Raw genomic sequence first — 17,567 nt, 5'->3', positions numbered from 1 at the left:
GTAGGCTGTTGGGTAGAGCTAGGTCTTGGTGCTGAGATGAGGACCTCTGTGAGGCCTCACTCCAATTCCCTGGGGTCTGAGGTTCTCTGTTAGTCCAGTGGTTTGGACTCAGAGCTCCCACCGCAGGAGCTTTGACCTGACCCCTGGATCATGAACCGGTTCACTTGGGGGCTCCTCTTGTCTCCTTGGGCGTCAGGGTTCCCCACCAGTGGCCAGCAGGCACCCTAGTTGTGGGGAGATGCTAACTCGGCATCTTCCCACACTGCCATCTTGACTCCACCCCTAATCATTTATTTTAAAAGAACTTTTCAAAAAATAATTTAGATTTCTCCGTGAGCCTGAGATTTCCAACTTCAAAAATGACTGTCAGAGTTTTTCCCTTCCTTTGTACCTATTGTCTTCAGATATATTTCTGTTGAGACCTAAAATCCCAAACTTTGCTTCCTATAGAAGCAGTGCCTACAAAACTTCTCATACATGTCTGGAGCAGCTCAATCAAATGAATTTAGAAAGTGAATTTAGAATTTAGAAAATGGGTTGCAGGCATGGATGTATCATTATTCTAGCTTCTTAGGCTCTTAATCTTTGAAGTCTCTCTTATTATCACAGATAACACTTGAAGGCTACCTTGAAATGAGTTCATCTTCACTGTATAGGGAGGTTTTCCCTGAGGTTGGACCCCGTTAGGACAAAGAGAAAACATGGATACATAATATCCAGTTTTGGACAAAAGACTGAGAAAAAAAATTTGAAAAATGACATCTCATAACCTTAGCTTTTGTTTTACAAACAATCCAGCCCCATTTTGTAAATTAAAGTACAAATAAACATGAAGTATGTTTTTCTGTCATTTATCTTTTGAGGGGAGGTGGGTGGTAGGAAAACAACTTGAGTGGCAAGAAAAAGAACATTGCCAAGAGAGGAACCAAAGACCTACCTTTTCATAATTTTGCTAAGAGTCAAGCTATAAGTCCCAGGACCTCTAAAAATGATGCTGTGCCAAGTGAGGGATATATAGTAATAACTAATATTTACTGAACATTTACTATGTGCTTGGTACTTCATGTGGTTTACTTCATGTCATCTTCACTACAGCCTCCTGAGTGAAGGTTGATTCTCAGTCCCATTTTACAAATAAATAAAAACCAACAGAAGTAATTTGATGACAGACACCTAGATGGTAAATGGTGGAGCTGGGAATCAGACGCAGGTGCCCACCTGAACAACGTGGTGGATAAGGGTTCTACATTTATATGGCCTGAGCTGTTTGAAGTTACAGATGAAGAGAATGGTTACAACTCTGATATAAAAGAATGGCCATATCTAGGCAGAACAGCAAAAAAGACTTGCAGGAGAATATCAACAGGAATTAGATGACGAAACAAGATGTACTAATGGTGAGCTTTACCATCATCTGGGGTTTCAGAACAGAAAGACTTCTCAAATAGCTGAAGGATGCAGGCTCCTTTACCTCCAAGACAGAGAGCATGGTCATGTGGTAAGAACCTCTCTCAGCCAAGCGCCTAAAGTTTATACCATTTCTAAAAAGGAGAACCTTGAAACTGACCTTTAAAACTCACAATTGGTATTAGTGGTTGTGATAAATAATTATGTTCAGATTGGCTCTATGATGAATCATCTGCATTCTCATTCCAGAGTAATTTGGGCACTGCCATCTAACATCTTTGTTATCATTTTTACATTCTGGGTTAAACAATCCTGCCTCCCAGCAAAGACTATTGCAGTAGATACCCATGATGAGCTATTCATTCATTCATTCATTCATCAAGTATTTATTAAGAACATACTACATACCAGGTATTACTAGGTGCTGAAAATATGGAAGAAAATAAAACAAAACAAAATTAAAAAAATAAAAATCTCTGCCTACAATCTGGTAGGGGAGATGAAAAATAAATAAACAAATGAGCCAAACATATAGTATGTATGATGATGATAAGTTCTATGGAGAAAAATAAAAATGGGAAGGGAGAAAAGGAGTGCCATTGTCCAAATCACACAGATAATAAGAAAAAGGTGCAGACATTCTGGGTCTTAACCCAAGTTCTTCTGCCCACCAGAATGCTTCTCTATATACTGTAAATGTCTACATAGGAGACAACACTGAGTGAACCATGCTAACCTAATTTTCTAGGCCTGGTTAATTTCATCCATGGCAATATAAGGATTAGCTGCTATTTTCCAATAATAACTCTTTAAATACACTTTTTACATGGAATATAGTTAATTGGAATTATGGTTTATTTATATGTATGGAATATGTACCCCCTCTACATTAAAATATGTATAGCAGTTGACAAAATTTGGTGCAAAATAGACTGTAAGAATTATAAATTATAACTAAATTTTTAGTTGGCTGTGCATGGAAAGATAAACAAAATAAACCAATTAATAATAAAAATAGAATAAAGATTATGTGAACGGCAGCAAGTACAGGCAATATCAGGCATTTGAACAGAACTCACTACTATTAGAAACTGAGTTTGACTATACATTTCCTAGTAGTTAAGAGAGAGAAAAACCACACTAAGTTACATAATATTCATTTTGTTTTGGACAAAAGAAGGCAGAAAAATTTCCTTGATAGAAACTTTTTCTTGCAGCTGAATCCTTTTTAAAATTTCATGGGCCAATAGCGAAGAATATATTTAACTTTGTAGGAGACACATTACCTGCAAGAATCATTTAACCAATCTTCTATAATAAATAAAAGCATAAATGAAGTTGGCATTTCTGGGGGTAAACAGCTGAGATAATGTGATTCACATACTCTGTGTCCTGCATACCTTACTTAACAATGGGGAAAGAATGAGAAAATGGATAGTTAACGTTTCCATGAGTTCTTCCTCAAAATATTAATTATAGTAAGTAAATTTTTGAGAGGCGTTATATTAAAATCAGTTCCATGACTGGCAAAAATTATAATAGGACAAAAATAACAGCTGCCTCAAAATGACAGTAGCAGCTAATAACTATTACTTACTGGGAGCCAAGAACTGTGTTGAATATTTTACAAGCATTATTTCATTTAAAATTTCCCAAGACTCTCTAAGTTCTGCTATATTTTCATTTTAAGGATGACAGAACTGAGGGTCAGAGAAGTTAGACAAGTCTCCAAAAGTTTCTTCCCAGCTTGTAAATGGTAGAGCTAAGATTGAGACATGAATCTTAACTACTATGCTATGACTACTCTTCTGTCTTTCATGTAATTATTCCATATCTTCTTTTGGACAATTACAACACCCTGCATCCATAAGACCTAAACATTAGGATCTAGATCAAAATAACAAGGGTAAGAAAAATGACATAACTGTGAATATTACATGAAATAAGCTCTACAGTTTATCAAGATAGAAAAAGAAACAAGGAACAACTCCTCACTGGTATAGCTCAGACCAGAATCCCTCTTCAGGTCCGAAGATAATGAGAAACAGCTGTGACTCAGAGCCGACTGATATTTCAGGACCAAGGACAGAGGCAGACATCCCTTCCACTAGAGGGCAGGGTGATCATTACGTTGAGAATGCTTACGAGCCAAAATTGATTCTCCAACAGGCAGAAGGCTAGCTCAATTTTCACAGACTCACAGTGATCAGACAGGGGGCCAAAAGCCCTTAACTGCTCCAGAATATAAATTTAGATCTCTTTAAGGATTTTTGCAGTGGACACCTCAGGTTTTGTACTTGGAAGCCACAGTGTCAAAGAGCTAAAAAAAAAAAAGTGCAAAATATCAAATAGCAGAAAAGAGTTTTTGGACAATGTGGATTTGAAACTTCCTTCATAGCCATTGTATTAATGTTGGTTGATTTCATATTTACCTATTGAACGATAGCAATAAATGTCCTTTCTAGGGTATTTTTGGAACTAGGCTTATCTAGGCTATTAAAATATTAGGAGGGGGAGTTCTGGGAGGGGGCATAACAAAATGGTTAAAAATTTGGGCTTTGGAGCCAAATAGATCTGGATTTAAACTTGACTACATCCCTTATCCTCTATGTGACTTTGGGTAAATGATAACATCTCTGCACCTTAATTTCATCAACTATGAAATAGGAAAAAAATATAATACACATCTTAGAGAACTGTTGTGATGACTGAGTCTCTACAGCAGTTGGCTTGAAGCCTGGCACACAATGCTTCACAGATCATGACCACCATGATGATGATGACGATTCTGCTTTGTGAAGGAAAAGAGAGAAATGAAGACCTCAAGGTATGTCAACTTGCATTACTTAAAATAGTTTATGCATCTCAAACAAATTTATATACAAGAAATGTGTATAACCATTTACTTGTTCATTTACTCATTCATCAAGGATTTATTAAACATCTACTGTGTGCCAGGCGAGATGACTACAAATGCAGTCATTAAGACAGCTCACAAATACTCTGGCACATCGTAAGAACTGAGTTAGCCAATGAAATGAAAGCAGTGATATGCATCACTGCCATGTCAAAGATTCCAAAGCTACTACTGTGTGCTTTGCCGTGCTTTTCTTCTCCTCACCCCCAAAACAGTGTACAGTGCTTCAGATAGTGTCTGCTCTGCCAGCCTGGGTCCCTGAATGAGAATAAAGACAATGTGGAGGAGAGACTCTAGCTGACCCTTGATGGACATAAAATATGCCCAAGAAATCAACCTTTTAAAAAGTCATTTAGATTGAGGGTCATTTATTACCTCAGCATAATCCAGGTCTATCCTGAATGGTGTAAGTCTGTTGCTTTTAAAGGAGGAGGGAAGCAAACAGGTAAACAGCCAACTAAACTGTAGTGAAAAGGCTATAAGAAATATAAGAGCAAAGTGTTATGGAGCAGAAGCCAAAGCAATAACTCTGTGATGTGGTATGGGGGAAAGTTTGACAAAGAATGTGACATCTTATTGAACCTGAGAGGGTGACTATGAGCCTATCCGGTAGAGAAATAACTAGTCAGGGTGAAATGCAGAACTCCATTCCAAGCAGAAGAGACACGATCCAAAGAGACAGAACACAGCCACAGACTCAGGGATATGTAAGGCTTGTGGATGGGGTGCTGTTCTGTGAATAACCCATGCTGTAACTGTATGCAACACTGAGAATGAGGCGAAGGGGTGAGGTTACATTCTAATAACCCCGTGATGATATCAGTCTTACTAGCATACCCACTCAGATGATATGTTGTATAATATTTTGCTTAAATTCTACTTTTGGCCAATAGCCACAGACAAGAGGCATACAATTTGTTCAAAGCAATGCTGGACTGCAAATCAGAACCTCTGGCTGCTAATACAGGCTGTGCCACTCACTAGGGGAAACCTGAACACACCACTTATTTTCTCTAAGCTTCAGTTACCTCACTGGCAAACCCAGTGACATGGCCTAGATCATAACTGGTCCCTTCCAATTCGAAGATCGTTTCTAAAGCGCATTTGAGAACTTCACTGTCCTCTTGAAGAGACTTACGTTTTGGCCTAATTCTGAAAAGTATTAGGCCATTGGCATGATTATAAATGGGGAGCCGTCGGCTGTTGTCACTAAAACCCCAGATTGCGTCAAAATCTGTAGCAGACCCTGTTAGGCTCCCATCTATTTCTCCTTGGGCATTACCACTGCAGTACACTCTTAAATTCCAATGGCTGAGGGCCTTGTCTGGTGGCCAGAGCTTACTTTGCCCCACTGGAGAGCTTGAAATCCAGACAATGAATGTCCCTTGGGAGCAGTCATCAAAAAGGACTGTTATTCGTTAGCATATAAATGCCCAGGTTCCCTTTTCTCCAGACGGGGTGATCCTGAGGCTGGAGACCCTCAGAGTTCCCCAGCAGGGTTAAGTTCCCATTACTCACAGTGATAACTGGTTTGACAAGGCACATTTTATTGGCTGCCTCCCTTTTCCTGTGTCACTTCTCACTCATCTATTGGGGTTTTCTGCATTCATTTCCCAAATAAACCACCTGCACATGAATCTTTATCTCAGGATCTGCTCCTAGGGACCTCTAAGACAAATGCTAGCACATGGGTGAATGCATTCCTACACTATTCTATCAATTATTTCTGTAATTGGTATAAATTTACATTCCACACTTGGGCGCAACCCCCCCACACACATTTTAATTAATTAAATCTGACTCCGAAGCCTTATCATTATTTGGTTGTCCACATTCCTTCCACTATCTCAGGAGGCTGATGCAATCTACAAAACTTGGAAAAAGACCTCTGGTCTCAGTGCACCATGCTGGTCACCTAAATGCTCACTGTCCGGATCTTCACAGTGATTCAAGGGTGAGTAACTCCACTCCCTCAAGCACGCAAGCATGGAAATGTTTGCAGTTGTTCACAAATATGTGGAACTTGGTGGCCCTACCACTTCCTGGGTAAACTGGAAACCCATTATTTCTTTTTTCTGTAGAAGTCCTGTTCTGGTTCAGGGCACTCAACCCTGTTCCCCCTTGAATTTCCAGTGCTGGTAGCCATTTCCTCTGACTTTGAAGTAATCCAGCCTACTCTTCTGCAGGGTCTAAAATACAAAAGCTATTTCCTTCCTGGCTGAATGTCTGAATTTGTGTTGAGTCTTGGTGTGTGTGTGTGTGTGTGTGTGTGTGTGTGTGTGTGTGTGTTTTGTGTGTGTGTGACAGAGACAGACAGACAGACAGAGACAGAGAGGGGAATTACTTAATTTTCCTGAAAACCCAACACGGCTCTCTCTTTCTCAGAGACAAGAGATATAATGTCTTATTCCTCCCTGATAGTCTACAGTCTCCCCAAAGAAAAGAAAGTAATTAGTGCTGAGGTGTTTGTGGCTGTTATTGTGGTTGTTAAAATAACTCATCATGTTACCTTGTAGAAGTCTGAAGAACTGCATTCACCTAGGAGCTTGCAGGGAGAGAGAAAAAGGAAATGGGAAATAGGCATTAGCTCCTCCTAGGATCAACAGGAGCTTCTAAATATGACTTTTTCATAAGAGGAGCTCAAACCTTCAAGAAGTTTTACCCCTTTAGGCATTTAAATAGTGAGTAGGTTGTCTATTTCTTTGTAATAATCTTGGGAGAGATAACCACTGATACAGTGACAGTGGTTAGAGGTAAAATGGGACACGTACTTTTGATGACTATGCCACTCTCCGAGAATAAGTGTTTCTTTTTTTTTTAATAGATATGGCTAGGATTTCAGACCTTAACCTTAGTAACAGATAGGGCCAGTTTAATAAACACAATGGATACTGCTTCCCTTCATATGAATGAAAAGAAGCCTTCTTAGGAGAAAAGATTTCTAGTATAGGGATTTCATTTTCCTACTTTCACTTTCAACTAGTCAATCTCTTTTCTCTATGCTCTGTAATACACAGATTAAATGCAGACCCAAACAGTTAAATATCTGAAGAAGGGAAAATTTATATGCCTGAATAAGGACAGTCAGTTCCATTAATGAGACCGGGCTGCTAATGATGTCAGAGTACAAATTTGATCTCTACCAAATTTATCAATTTCCAGTTGATCTATGACCTTATCCCCTCCTATTAATCCCCTGCTGATGACCCCTAAGGCTTTCCAAGAGGTGACTAGTTATGTGTCTGGTTATCAACTCAAATATTACCATCGCCACCAAAAAATATCAAAACAAAACACTTAAACAACAAATTCAGCTAAGGATGGAACGCAACAGGAAAGAAGTGAGTAGGGAAAATATTTTTTTTATTGGGAGGATAAGGTTATAAGTGATATATTCACTGGTAGGGCAATTCATGCTATTCTGCTGAGTTACTTATGAACATAATCTGATTCCAGTTGTTATGGCAACATACAAGAAAAAATGTAGAAAGAGTTCACGATTAAATTTTTTTGAAGTGATCCAAACATTAACTGTAAGTATGAGAATTGTGTAGAAAACGTTATTTAAACTCTTTCTCAGAGCTGTGGCTGGGCTGCAAGGGATGTCTGCTTGCAGCTGTTCAGGCGGTATAATCCTCTCTGAGATGAGGGCAGAAAAGCGATGAACATTCGAAGAAAAACAGAAGTCTTGCTTTGCCCTCAAGGCATCTCTTTCTAACTCTCCCTTCTATTAATATGCAAGGCGTGAGGCCTTAAATGTCACATCCATGTCATATTCTAATGCCTATGCACTGTGGAATCAAAGTGTAGAATTCTTTTGCCAACATGATTTGGGCTTAAAAAAAAATCCCATTAACCAGAAGAAAAGGTCAAAAGCATAATTCTTAGTTTTCCTTCAAATTTTCTACCAAAATGAGGACAAATTGGGATAAAAAATTTCCCAGGCTTTTAAGACATCATTTTCTTAGTTTTCCAGTAGAAAACAGTGCCCTGAATGAAAAAGTTACAAAGGAACCAATCAAACTCCCTTTTATCATACTTGAATAAAAACCTATAGCTTCATACAGGAAAGGAAACTCAAAAAACCTTTCAGGGAGAGAGGCCACTGTTCTATCTTCCTTTAAAATATTTTTTATTGTTATTGTTTTTCAGAGGAGAGGCCTGATATTTTTCTCACCACCATGCACTTAACAATGGTACTAAGAAAGAAAGTAAACCATCGATTGTTATTTCCATTCCCAGAAAGACAGAACTCGTTGTGTCAATGATGGACCGTCAGCATCTAATTCTGCAACTCCCTTGCACACAACTCTCGAATCTCTATTTTACATTGATGAGAATTCAACTGGCTTTAGTGACTGAGAGTTTATGTGAGAACTTGAACCAGGCTAACTTTCCCAGTGGCTTGCCAAAAACTGTCTGCCATTGTCAGTATTACTCTGTGCAAGCTGCTAGGTGGGATTAATATATACTTCTTTCCACTTCTCAGCAGATACAAGTTATCAAGGTCACCCAAGAAACATTTCTATTCCAACATGATTACTACATAGGCTTTGGTGTAAGTACTTAAGTAATGCTAGGGCTGTAGGTGATGCTTTGTGCTGGTGGGAGATATAAACACACATATCCTACCTTGTTATAAAAGACACACCTTTCTGATTAGCCTTCCAGCCTGCTACTCTGTAATTCATCCATTTCTCCTATCTTCCCTTCTAATGTGGAAAGAATTCACTCTTCAAATTCCACACTAGTGGTTTGTATCTCTCTGTGTGTGCAGCACGCTTTCATATACAAACATCTGAGCCACACTCCTGAAGTCAGCAATAATTGCAAACTGAAGCTTATTACAGTAAGACAACGTTCTGTGACTTCAGTAAATCTATCTGAGATGTTGCATTTTTCTCATGGTCACCCTCAGAGCATGTCTTTTAAGTCAAACTGTTTATTGCACTGAGTGATTGAAGAACTGGACCCTAGGAATGCAGTATGGGGGAAAAAAGACACTGTCCCTGTCCTCATGGAGTTTATGTCCTGCTGATAGAGACAGGTGTTGAGCAGATAATTACACAACCTGTTTAGCTGCATGTGATCAGTTTAATGTGGAGAGAGACAAACAAATTTAAATACTATTCCAGATAAACATTTTCTCTCTTTTCTCTCTTCCTTTTCTTTCTCCTTCAAAGAGCTTGGGGGAAAGTGATCAGTATATTCTGTTCACATTACTAATCAGCAACTATTAAATACTCTGACAACACCAGATGTCAATTCCAAAATGCAGGGCATCTGGTCTAGTACATGAGAAACAGCACATGTAAGAGCAGGCCTGGACACTTAAGTGTGCTCTGAGACATCTTGGAGGATCTCAGGGAATTTTAGGACAAGATGAACAACTGGTGCTCCATCAGCCAGCATCCTCTGGGAATTTCCTGTGGCTTCAAAATGCTCCCAGAGATGTTGCTTCCTCACGTAGCCTTTATCGACACAGGGTGTTCACTAAAGCCAGCATGGTGCCCTTATGGCCATTGCATGTTGCTGATTTTCTTGGTAAGGGAAAAACCAGAAATGATATTTGAAGCCCTTGTCACTGCAAAAAGATGTGTGAGCTTTGGGGAGAGAAAAAAAAAAAAGAAACAACTTTCAAGAGCCAGGAGAAAAGCACTGAACCAAGAATCAGGAGATGTGGTTATTGATTTGGCTCCATTATTAAAAATTTGTTCCAAAATGTTTCACCTCTCTGGCCTCATTCATAAGAAAATAAGTTGTTTAGATCAACTCTAAGAAAGACAGGTTAACCAAGTGTCTAACCAAATGGACTCTAGGGACAGGCAGATGTGGATTTGCATCATTTTTCTCCCATTTTAATGGATGAGTAACTCACAGGGGTTACTTAGTCCTGCTAAACCTGAGTTTCTTCTTCAGTAAAATGGAGACGATTATAGTACCTACCTCATTGCGTTGTTTAAGAATAAAATTATTATTGTTTTTTGTTGGATATTGCTTTTTACTATTTTTTAATTTTAGTTTTATTTTTTATACAGCAGGTTCTTATTAGTTATCTATTTTATACATATTATTGTATGTATGTCAATCCCAATCTCCCAATTCACTCCCCACCCCCGTTTTCCCCCTTGTGTTCATACATCTGTGCTCTACAACTGTGTCTCTATTTCTGCCTTGCAAACTGGTTCATCTGTACCATTTTTCTAGATTCCACATGTATGCGATAATATACGATATTTGTTTTTCTCTTTCTGACTTACTTCACTCTGTATGACAGTCTCTAGGCCCATCCATGACTCTACAAATGACTCAACGTCGTTCCTTTCTAAGGCTGAGTAATATTCCATTGTATATATGTACCACATCTTCTTTATCCATTCGTCTGTCAGTGAGCATTTAGGTTGCTTCCATGACCTGGCTATTGTAAATAGTGCTCCAATGAACTTTGCAGCCCATGTGTCTTATTGAATTATGGTTTTCTCTGGGTACATGCCCAGTAGTGGGATTGCTGAGTCATATGATAATTCTATTTTTAGTTTTTTAAGGAACCTCCATACTGTTCTCCATAGTGGCTGTATCAGTGTACATTCCCACCAACAGTGCAAGAGGGTTCCCTTTTCTCCACACCCTCTCTAGCATTTTTTGTTTGTAGATTTTCTGATGATTTCCATTCTAACTGGTGTGAGGTGATACCTCACTGTAGTTTTGATCTGCATTTCTCTAATAATCAGTGATGTTGAGCATCTTTTCATGTGTCTCTTGGCCAACTGTATGTCTTCTTTGGAGAGATGTCTATTTAGGTCTTCTGCCCATTTTTTGATTGGGTTGTTTGTTTTTATAATATTGAGCTGGATGAGCTGTTTATATATTTTGGAGATTAATCCTTTGTCCGTTGACTCATTTGCAAATATTTCCTCCCATTCTGAGGGTGGTCTTTTCATCTTGTTTATAGTTTCCTTTGTTGTGCAAAAGCTTTTAAGTTTCATTAGGTCCAATTTGTTTATTTTTGTTTTCATTTTCATTACTCTAGGTGGTGGGTCAAAAAAGATCTTGCTGTGATTTATGTCAAAGAGTGTTCTTCCTATGTTTTCCTCTAAGAAAAATAGTGCCTTGTCTTACATTTAGGTCTTTAATCCATTTTGAGTTTATTTTTGTGTATGGTGTCAGGGAGTGTTCTAATTTCATTCTTCTACATGTTGCTGTCCAGTTTTCCCAGCACCACTTATTGAAAGAGACTGTCTTTTCTCCATTGTATATCCTTGCCTCCTTTGTCATAGATTAGTTGACCATAGGTGTGTGGGTTTATCTCTGGGCTTTCCATCCTGTTCCATTGACCTATATTTCTGTTTTTGTGCCAGTACCATACTGTCTTGATTACTGTAGCTTGTAGTATAGTCTGAAGTCAGGGAGTCTGATTCCTCCAGCTCCGTTTTTTCCCCTCAATGTTGCTGTGGCTATTTGGGGTCTTTTGTGTCTCCATAAAAATTTTAAGATTTTTTGTTCTAGTTCTGTAAAAATGCCACTGGTAATCTGATAGGGATTGCACTGAATCTGTAGATTGCTTTGGGTAGTAATAGTCATTTTCACAGTATTGATTCTTCCAATCCAAGAACATGGTATATCTCTCCATCTGTTTGTGTCATCTTTGATTTCTTTCATCAGTGTCTTATAGTTTTCTGAGTACAGGTCTTTTACCTCCTTAGGTAGGTTTATTCCTAGCTATTTTATTCTTTTGTTGCAATGGTGAATGGGATTGTTTCCTTAATTTCTCTTTCTGATCTTTTGTTGTTAGTGTATAGGAATGCAAGAGATTTCTGTGCATTTAATTTTGTATCCTAAGAATAAAATTAAATAAAGGAAATAAAGTGTTTATCACAGTGCCTAGCTAAGTGCTAGCTATTACTCTTTACTGGTTTAGAAAATTTATATACTTGCTTTGTAATTAAGGCAAATGAGTATTCATATAACTTTTTATGAAATGGGTAGTCATAATAATGACATTGAAAAATTCTACTTGCCAGTTCTTTTTACCTGTTTAAAGGGTGTGTGTGTGTGTGTGTGTGTATGCATGCATGGTTGCATGAAGACATTTATTTATTTAACAAGTATTTACACAGTTCTTAATATGAAAATAACAGTCTACTAGTGCTGTTACCATGGAGATACAGCACAATATATTTAACTTTCACTGCTTAAAGTGTAATTGGAGTGCAGAAGATAAACCCTCACAAGATAACTGTGTGTAAAGAAACAATCAGACACAAAATTAGAGAAGAAATGGCAAGTACTACAGGATATATACAAAAAACACATTTCACTATTGCTTTCCTGGTTTTAGAAGAGTGTAAGTCACAATAAATTTGGACTTTTTCTAAAAAGGATTAATCACAGAAGTGTTGAAGGGCCTCTATTAGACAGCCTGGCTCATAAAATAGACCTCTGATCCTAATTTAAGGAACTTTCCTGACCATGAGTAAAATAAAGCCTTTCTTCAAAAAGTGTGTTGTGTCATAAAAGGATAAAAAATGAATTATTAAAACTTGTTTTAAATCACATTATGTATCTTAATTTATGAAATCTATAGTTTGCGGGCTTTTGTCAAATAAGATTGATCTGTTTGTGGTTTCATCAGTTGGTTAATAAAAACAAGTGTTTCTGAGATGTGTGTTGGTCTCTCTATGTAGCAGAGATGTTTATTATTGTTTGAAAATAGTCAGATGGCATTACTTCCTCCTTAACCAGTAGTCTTAGTTATAAAATTTGATTGATTTATGCCCTTGTCTATCCGCTTTGTAATTTTAATGATAAAAAGGTAGCATCTGGATTTGATTCCACCATAGATTGCAGCTCGGTTTACACACACATGTTATAGTGAGCGATGTCATTCTCCCCCTGTATGTTTCTCACTGACAAACACACTCAGGGTTGTCAACCAATCAAGCCTAGGGATGCTGAAAAGGCCAGTGCCATCCTGTACAATACTTCATCCTCCAAACCTAATGGGCATCTCCATTCTACTACACCTTTCCACAAGGTCCCAGTGGGCAATCTTCAGGACCACTGCCACAGTGAACCTTCATTTCTGGTAAGCCTGACTTTTCCAAAAAGTATGGTTGTCATGTTTGTTTCATACGCCATCTTGTTGCAAGATTTCATCTGCCATCCTATGGAGATGTGACTACATCACTTGATAACGGCTACCGCGCTCCTCTTGAAAAAAAACATAACAGAAATGATAGTCTTTAAAATATGTTACTGACTATTGTTTGGAACAGATCCTCCCTTTTAATTCATTCACATGCTCTTTTAATTTCACCTTCTCCAGGATAAGTGCATTGCTGATTCCCATATGTAGAGGGACAGACAGGAGCTGAACTCTAGCTACTGCTGTTCTCAACAAGAGACTATCTACCAAAGCTTAAGCACTTGTCGGCTGTTCACTAATTTCTACTATGTATTTGTGGACACTTAGTGTGTTCCAGGAACTGGGCTATGCTCTTTACAAGGATTATTTTACTTAATCCCCACAGGGTCCCAGGACATGGCACTTTCATGACCCCTGCTATTCTGATGGGGAATGAGGCTCAAAGAGGTGAAGACACTTGTCACAGGAAGGATAGAAACCAGGAAGGTCTGGCACTGAAGCCTGTGCTGTTAGTCACTCTACTGCAGGTTTTCTAACTCACAGATACACAAGCAGCCCAGCAGTGGATGATCACCTTGCATTGAAAGGATTTTCCTATCTGCTGCATAGCTTATGGAGTAATGGAGCAGTGATTAAGAGAACTGGCTCTGGAGTCAGACTGCCCAGCTTTTAATTCTTACCCTACCACATCCTATCTGCATGGCCTTGGGCAAGTTACTTAACCTTTCTGGTTTCAGTTTCTTTCTGTTCCAAAATGGGAAAAATAAGAGGATCTTCTTCCAAGGATGTTTGCGAGGATTAAACATGATAGAAACAAACCACGTGCTTTGTACGGTGCCATGTGCCAAATGCTCAATATTACTGGTTACCAAGTATTCTTATTCATTAAGATAATGACTCGACATTCAGTTGTCTAATAATTACACACTTGCTGGGTGAAGGCTGTGGAGAGAAACCAGGGGAGAGGGCAGTTTGTTGCAAAGAAAAAGGCAAAGTACTTGGAAACAGGTGCTTGAGGCAGCAGTCTGGGCTGAGCCCATCACACAGCTTCCAGCCCTGTGGAATTATTATGTTTTCCCTTTCCTATTAAGGATTCACATCTGGATATAAACTTCAAATGCAGACTTTGTCACAACAAGGGTACACAGGAGCTGCCTCTGCAGATACCTTGGCTGCTGTTCATGGTGCCCGGTTTTATGTCTTGTTTTCCCCTGAATTATTTATCCTGAGTATCTGTGTTACATTATCTTTACGTAATGTCACAACAGAAATGGGAGAACGGATGTTCCCTTCTCATTCCGCCACTGACAGCGAGTGTGCCTGCAGCTTCCAGGTGTCTTTCCTGCCTTTCTTCACTCACTTACCCAGCCATCTCCTTGTCAACTGGGACACATGCCTCTCTCCTTGGGGGCTGAGTGAAGCCAGCCTCCAGCCTGCTCAGGGATGACAGATGGTCCCGGCTCCACTTAAAGATAAGGCCAATCTATCGTTTTCAAGAGCTCCAAAGCAACCCTGATTGTGTAAGGAACCTGTACTGCAGACTGAATTTTGTTTTGTAGTCACCAAAGTACAAATGTTCTCTGTATACTGGCTGGAGTCCCACCGCCCAGACTGAATCAGAGCTTCCTAGACATCATGACTATTTGGTAGGCATTTCAGAGCCTAGAAACGGTGATAACAACTCAACAACTTCTAATATTTTTTAGGCACTTAGTATATGCTAGGAACTAAGTCATATGCTTTCTATTAACTCATTTGAATTTTACCACAACCCTCTAAGTATCTTATCCTCATTATAAACAAATGGAAGAAAATGAGGTTCAGAGAAGCTAAGTGACTTGCCCAAGTTCACCACCAAGTAGGCACCAGAGCTAAGATTCAATGCCAAATCTTGGCCCATGCTCTTCCCTACTACTTTTTGATCAGTGTTTGCATGGTATATCCTTGGCCATCTTTTGAATTTTAGTTGCTCTGTGTCATTCATTCATTCATTTATTTATTTAGTGTGTCTTTATATTTAAAGTGGTTTTCTTTTAAGCACCATGTAGTTGAGTCTCATAATTTATCCAGTTTAACAATCTCTGAGTTTTAATTAGATTGTTTAGAGCATTTACATTTAATGTGATTATCAACATGTTTGGATTTAAATCCACTGTTTTACTATTCATTTTCTATATGTATTGTCTGTTCTTTCTTCGTTTGTTTTACTCTTTCCTTGCCTTCCTTTGAATTGACTATTGTTTATTATTTCATTTTATCTCCACTATTGGCTTCTTTGACTCTTCCTCTTTATTTTTTTAATTTGCTCTAGAATTCATAATAAATACTTATCAGAGTCTACCTTCAAACAGTATTATACCACTTCATATATTACATCAGAAAACATACATTCTTCCTTCTTATCTTTTGTACTGATATTATATATTTTATTTCTTCATACTCTATAAGCCCCATGTTATTATTTTTGCTTTAGTCAAATATCTTTTAAAAACTTCTAAAAATCTAAAAAAGTCTTTTACATTTACTCACATATTTACTATTTTTGTGCTGTTTATTTCTTTGTACAGTTCCATACTTCTACCTGGTATCAATTTCCTTCTTCATGACAGAGGAACTTAAGTGTTGTAGTAAAGGACATGGGGATCCAAGGTCTGCTTGTAGCTGTTCTTATGAAGAAATTGAGTCCCAGTGTCAGCATTAGGGGACACTGTGTGGTGGGTGGTGGACCATGTTGCAGCAGGGTGAGCCACATCCTTAAGTTGGGAAACTTGGCCAAAGTCTGGGATGGGGTCCTGGGGGAGAGGTCTCCATGGGGAAGCCCCGTTCAGCACCTTCTGGGTGTTCTTGCTCTTGCTCAGTCCTTGGCTGAGATTGAGCTCAGATTGCAATAACATTTCAGAAGTCCCTTCCTATCCTACCTACAACTTAATGCTTTTCATGAGCAGATAAATGAAAAGTATGGGACTCCACCAGCTAGCTGTGTCTTTACATCAGCTAGGGACCCAGAGAATGAGGATGTATCTTCTACAAGGGAGCTGCCTATCAATCCTCCAATGACCAGGAAGCGGCTCAGCCTTATGAAATGTGTTCAGTGGCGATCATACTGCATGGAGAATGCGGCTGGAATCAGGCACTGCCATGGCCAACCTCTAAGAGCTAGTGATGATTATGATGGATAATAATAATAACGCTAAATAACACTAACTGAGGATTTGGTAACGACAAAGCAGTGATCTATGAGCTTTACAAACAAGGATTCATTTAATCCTGATAATACTGCAATATAGACCCTATTATTTGTGATTATTCCCACTTCCAGGACACAGAGAATTTAAATGCCTTGTACAGGCTATATGGTTATTAAGTGGCAGAAATGGAATTTTAACCATGGAAGTTTGGCCTTATGGTCCACAGTTGGGGATTCATGGGATAGAGGAAAAGGTGTGTCATTTGGCATGCTGTTAATATGGGTAATTTTGATGCTCAATAGCTAGTATCTTTATTCCAGAAACTCTATCCCAGGTACTGAATTAGGATTCTATTAAATTTTCCAGCAAAGAGAGGAGACAGCATCCACAAATAACCACCTCTCTGACTTTGGGTATAAGTTCCAGCAGGTGTTATCACCTGCTTCACTATCTGTGATTCATACACCTTTCAGAGACAGTGCGTAAGGAGAAGGAGAAATACATGTGACAATATTTATTCTGCCATTCGTAGCCCCACAAGACTATCTGTAGCCCCCAAATTAATTTTGTTGATTGGGGTGCTATAACACTAATATAATCCCTCCTCTGCCATAACAAAGAGATTTAAAAAAAAATTAATGATACATGATGCAGGATTTGAGTAATAATGATTGGTGACCAGGATCAATAAGAGGAACAAGTAAGGCCCCTGGTCTTGGACAAGAGGGGCCCCAGCCCTGGGACCCTCATGTTAGAGGCCTTTCTTCTCAAAATACTAACTAAAATAAATTTATTAAAGAACATGGGAGTCTTCTTCTGTCACTCAGAATCCAGCCCTCTGCATCACTGCAGCATGTTCAACAACCTTAATCATTCACTATTGTGGCTGAGTACACAGGAGTTATAACGG

The sequence above is a fragment of the Globicephala melas genome, chromosome 11, assembly GCF_963455315.2.
Source record: "Globicephala melas chromosome 11, mGloMel1.2, whole genome shotgun sequence".
NCBI classification, from domain to species: domain Eukaryota; kingdom Metazoa; phylum Chordata; class Mammalia; order Artiodactyla; family Delphinidae; genus Globicephala; species Globicephala melas.
Note: the sequence above shows the minus strand (reverse complement) of the source record.